At 39.9% G+C, this 6,069-nt stretch overlaps 1 long non-coding RNA gene across 1 annotated transcript; it reads right to left on the reverse strand.

The window, feature by feature from the left end:
* Positions 1-480: 480 nt before the first annotated feature.
* LOC107200830 lies at positions 481-3,267 on the reverse strand. The gene is made up of 3 exons (XR_001519791.2): positions 3,195-3,267; positions 2,936-3,107; positions 481-1,006 (listed from the first exon to the last, which is right to left on the reverse strand). It is a non-coding gene; the product is annotated as an uncharacterized LOC107200830 (long non-coding RNA).
* Positions 3,268-6,069: the final 2,802 nt, after the last annotated feature.

Below are 6,069 nucleotides of genomic sequence, written 5' to 3' on the forward strand. Positions count from 1 at the left end.
GAAACTTGAAAACACTCTTTCTCACTACAGATCCCATCACACAGCTTTCTTCAATGTGAAATTTTTACATAATTACACTGATGGAACTCCTCCCTGTGATTTATTTTCTGGAACCTCTGCAGGTTTAAGAAGGAAAGGGAACTGTGGTAAATGAATGCTCTCTACATTTCTGTTCAAACTGAAAATGTATCTTCTACAGAAAAATCTCCTCTTCATGCCCCTGTGTGGTTTAATTTAATCTTCCAAACCCATATCTAATCTAAAGGCACAAATCACTTTCCAAGACTCAGTAAATTCAATGGGTGTGTTAGGCTGCCTCAAACGGTTAGCTAATGAATTGGGTCATGGACTTAGCAATGTTTGAGAGAAATTGTAAATGATGCCTGTTTTTATTGGAGTGAAGTAACATTTAAGCATAGGTAATACACATGATAAACTTGCAACACTAGCAAACTGAAAAACACATGGGACCCGTGCGTGTGCCAATTCAAATATAACTTTATTAAATGCACCTGATTTTAAGCTACCTTTTAGTATTCCATTTAGCAGTTTAATGAGAACCAGTTATAACATACTTGGGGTTTTTTTCTGCGTTCAGAATTCAGCAAGCTACACAGCTAACATGCATATCCATTCAGACAGACAGAATCAGAAAAATACAATGAAGGCCTTTACTGTAAGTAAATATAAGACATCAATGTGACCTTCTAAACCAGCACATCCCTTACACGATCTGCAGAGAACATCTAAAGCAGAAGCTATCAGTGTTTCCTTGAGACCTTTTAGCAAAAAGACTGTATCATGAATTAAAGAGCTCAAGCTGTTGACTACAAGGACTCCGGCATTACCAGAGAATGGTACCGAGCAGTGTCCATTCTTGCACAAACATCTGCAGCCATTGAAATGGCCACTTGCTCCTGAAGGCAGAGCAGCAGTCTATTATGGACATGTTACAGAGTTCTCTTTCAGCTGCTGCTTGCCTGAAGTGCCAGGTGCAAAAGATGTGCTGTAAAAGAGAAGAGGGTAATGGTCACATCGATTACCAACTGATAATTGCTCACTCGCTATTTCCCTGGAGTTCAGCCGACTGGCTGTTTCAGCAATTATTTTCCTGTTCTTTATTTCTATTAATGGCGTGCCCAATATTGGGGACTGTTTCCCTCTTTTGTAGCTCTAAGCTGCTATTGAAATCCTGGAAGTGTAATGTATAGCATTAGCTCTAGTGTGTCTGATTAATGTAATCACAAGCTTAGTTCTGGAAGGAATCCACCCTGTAGTTTACATTAGCTGTTAGATGACCTAAAATTCTCCTCTCTCCCCCATCCATGTGCAAAGTACTGGTTACATGTTTTTACTTTTCTTTTTGTTTATTCTTACAATTTTGCTAAGTCTGGTGAAAGAGCTGACTGCCTGCCATTTTCCACATTCTCAGTAACCTTATAGTTCTGAGTTCTGTTTTCAGATGCACAGGGATGATGAGGGTCACAGAGCACCATACGTCTTTGTTAACTTAGCTGCTGCATCTGTGGCTGCTGATCTGCTAATTTATATAGGTTAGAATACAACTGTTCAGAAAGATAGTCACAAAAGCCTGCAAACATCTCTTTTTTATCTTTTTTTCCCTTTTTTTGCTTTTTTGTCTTTTTTTTTTTTATTGACAATACTTTATCTTTTTTTTCCAGCTGAGATATTGTGGGGAGTGACATCCTTTATACGAAGTAATCAAACCACTGTGTTTTAAAGATACGAAAATTAAAGCCTTTCAATTTCTTCACTCATTATTTATTTTCTTAAGTAAGAAATCTTGGCTTACATAAGGATTTCAAGATCAAATGCAAGTTGACTATATTTTATTCAGACCCCAGAAATGTAGATTCTGGATTGAGTTTTGTTTTGTGGAGTTTATGTTACAGACAATTAAATTCCATGGCAGCATATACCAGATAGTAAAAGAGGGTGAAAGAATCAAAACCTGCATTTCCTTTTCTCTGAGAAGAAGAAAGTGAACTATTTGAAGAGGCCAATTATGGAAGCTGAGATCAATATAGCATTAAAAATCAGTTAGGATGAAATGCCAGACAATCACAGATTATCATATGAATTAGATCATTGCTTGCAGGAACAATTATGACAGCACCTGTTAGAAGCTTACTGTTGTTATTCAGTATAGCAGATCTCCTCTTATCAGTGAACAAAAACCTCAATAATATTGATTTTTTTTTTTTAATTCTGGCAGGTTCTCTACCTGGTAAAGACAGGTAGATATCAGATATCAGGGAGATATCTTTAACAAGTAACAGATAAAGTGCCCACTAAAATCTGGGAATTTGCAGGTGGGGAGCTGTAGATGAAAGTGATCAAAGTATTTTTAATAGAATTCTCTAGAATATGAGGCTTCTTAGAGTGATCCACAAAGCTGGTGATAGTCATTAGCCCAGAGCAATTTTCTTGATAGCTGCTTTGAGTGGCAGCAGCTACACACTACCATGCAAAGTTTTGAGATAAGGATTAGATTAATCCAGTGAATTATGATAGTACACAAATCCCTTACAGTAACTGAAATCAAAAATTATTTCTTCACAAACAGTCTAAGAGGAAATAAAAGGCAGGTGTTCTGGGGTTATTGTTTGTGCTGCTGGAAGTGGGAATGTAGGAACCCAGGAATATACAGAATGTATGCTCTAGCCTTCATTGCTGCCAGTGTATGCTAATTTTTTATTTATAACCTCAGAACACCAATGCTAGAAAATCCGGGAATAACTGATTGTCTAATTCTGTGTTTCAGTGTAATGTAGTCACAAACAAAATTTGCCGCGCTTGTTATTTTTGATGAGCATTATTAAATCTACTCTGGCTGTATCAGAATAAAGTATGAGAGACCATCACATGCAAAGTAAAAGTGGATCCCTTTTTCACTACAAGCCACATCAAATACCTGCTGGCTCTGTGGGCAGGCATCTCCCTGCCTTGCTGGGACACTGCTACTCACTCCATCCATTTTGATATGTTGCTTTCTGATGGCAGCTCCTCACAAGCCTGGGAGAAACCAGTCGTCCTTCCACATTCTTTCCATATGCTGCTGTACAGAAATCCTCATGTGCACTTGCCTGTGAGGAGGAGAGTGTGTACAGAAAATAAGTATAAATCCTGTTGTGGTTTTTGCACCCAAATTCAGGGCAGGGTGCAGTCCTTACCTTGGAGCTGCCAGCAGGAGCCTGCGCTGTGGAGCTGGGCTGCACGTCAATGCCACGGCCCGGCTGGCGCTTTGTGCAAGTGCCCTAATTGGGAATGCCAGGTCTCATCCATCCAGCAAAGCGTGCTGAAAGCACAGCAGCCTGCCCAGGCTCAGCACTGTCCTACCCCATTCCTGGCTCAGAATTGAACTGTAACTACATCCAGACAGTTTAGGGGACTGCTTGTGGTGAGTACTGTATGTGGCAGTATGTGGGAAGAGTTTTAAACTCCTGTCATACTTTCAGTGAATGCACAGGGTGTTGTTCTGTGTTCTCTCTCTTCCTAAACTTTTAAGCTCATCCTACCTCTACCCATGCTCAAAATGACAGCCATGAAAAGGGGGATGGGGGAATGCTTTCCATTCCTTTCTCTGATTAAATATGAAAATATACAAATATGTGTAAGCTGTCCATAGGCCTTGGTACTGCTTTCACTCCCCCTGAGTGACTCCATCCTCCCAATCAAAGTGGTGGTCCCCACGAGTAAAATGGATATTACTTCAAGGTAAGGTACTTTATTGCAGGACAGATGCCAAAAGAAAGCAAGAAAGCACTTAGACACATTTAATGGACAATAGTTTTACTGATGCTCTCAACTTTGAGCTCATATATAGGGTATTATAAGATAAGTCATCCAAATGTATGTATTCACATTTCAAAAAAAGCAAATATCTTAGGGAGCATAACCCTTTAATGTTACTGGAGAAGGTTATTCACTTTCCAGTTCATTTCTTGCTGGTTTGTGGATACTAAAAATGAAAAGTTAAAAATAGTTCTTAACTTTGCCAGCAAGATCAACATCAATGCATATCTGTCAGTGCTACCCACTTAGCCTGTGGTCCCTCTGCATTACTTGACAGAGGGTCAGAGCCATTCTGACAGCTCCACAATGGGAGAAAGATGTGGTGACAGGCAGTGCTGAAGAGCCAAACATGAACAGGATCTCCAAATATCCAAAGGCCTTGAAAACCAGAACTCTGAGCTGCAGAGAGACAGTAAATTTGTCTAATGTAGGAAAGGCAATCTTGCATGAAATGAGTCCTTTAGAGAGAATCAGAAGATACCTGGAGATACTGGGGTGCCTAAACATTTATGAATCCTATTTATGGACTGCCAGGCTGTCTGAAAAGCACTAAATCACTTTGCAGCCAACTATTGAACTTTAACCCATCATATTTTATAGGGAGTTGTTAAGAAGTAATTTTACATTTCTCTAACAAATCCCATTACAAAAGATTTCTAAATTAATTTTTCTCCCTTTGGGGCTTTATCACAGGTATCTGTAAGTGTCTGTGGCCAAATGAGATGCATTTTAGCTGGAATAAAATTATTTCATTTAGTTCACTACTTTTTTTTATTTTCCCCCAAAGTACCTTGTAGTTCTTAAAGAAAATAACAAAAAGGACAATCATTCTTATTTCATAATTTGCAAAAGCATGGGTAATTCTGGTTTAGGCTTGGAATACACTAATAGATGCTGTGTAATCTGGTATCTACATTTTTGCCATCTGTATTTGTGCAGTTAAATATATAATTGGGAATTTAGGTGACACAGACTTAGATTTTCTGCCTTAACACAGATGTGATTAATCACCTAAATTGACTGTGCACTGACTTTCTAAATGATATTCAACAATGACAAGGGTCATCCTGAATTTGCAGAGCTAAAAATGGGAGGTGATGGGAAGTTCATGACATGCCTTGTCATGCCTTCACATGCCTTGTCATGCCTATGGCTCTGTTAGCTGCCTGCAGTACTGGCAGCTGAAAGAAAAGCAGCTAGAAAGGTGCCAAGGCATGCTGAGGAAACTTAGAAGCAAAGGGTGACATAATTGCTCTCAAGTGTGCACTTAAAAATCTATGGTGTTTTATCTAGATACTATTGTTACTCCATGGAGCCGCTGTGAAATATGAAACACTCTAGAGGAAACACTGAAAAGAGATGTTGCTGCTTCCTGGGCACTCAGATGGTATCTTGAGTTAGCAGCTTCTTGTTGAAACTGAGACATTGTAATGGTTAAAGAATTGGGGCAGAAGGTGTGTAAAATCCAGCAGGGACACAATTCCATCTTCACTGCTGCTTCTGATGGTGACAGACCTGAAGGAAGTGGAGTTAGGCACATTTCTTAACGCTACCAATAAGGAAGGCCCTGCTTCCCTTTCACAAATCTCCTTCCTTGCCTCCTGCCTGCCACATTCTCCCACCGCTTCAATTTGGCAGCATTTTGGATGAGACAGCTCAGTTTCCCAGGCTGACAAGAAAGACAGCAAAAACATGGGTGCTTCTCTCCTGGTTTTGGTGAGTTAAATCTCTCAGATAACAGACTCTGCCACAAGGCAAGTGTGGGAGGAAGGTGACAGACCAAGATGTAAAGAGGCAGAGGGTCAGAGCAAAGGGAGCAGAGCAGAAGAGAACATCTGGGAAATTATGCCAGCTTAGCACTTGAAACTACAGCAGGAATGTGTGCTGGAGGCAGGGAAGGTCCACCACATGATGCTCTGCCCAGCTTCAGTGGCCTGAAAAAAGAGCCTCTTGGGAAATCTGCCACTGTGTTGGGAATATATACTTTAATTATAACATTTCTTTTTCCCCAAAAAGATGAGTAATTTGGATCTGGGACAAAGAAAAAGGAAATTTTGGCTTATGCTGCAAACAGGATATGGGTGTTTATTTGAGTGAGGGATATTTCTGTTTTAAAGAGCTGTATGATGTGTTGCCTCATGCTATGCTATGGACTAAGGAAGCCATTCCTAAACTCATTTGGAAGAGACCATATCCTCCTTTTCACCTCTGACTTAAAGATGGTCTCTGGGAGAGGCTTCAAGGGAAAACTTA

Source organism: Parus major, chromosome 2 (genome assembly GCF_001522545.3).
Source record: "Parus major isolate Abel chromosome 2, Parus_major1.1, whole genome shotgun sequence".
Taxonomy (NCBI): domain Eukaryota; kingdom Metazoa; phylum Chordata; class Aves; order Passeriformes; family Paridae; genus Parus; species Parus major.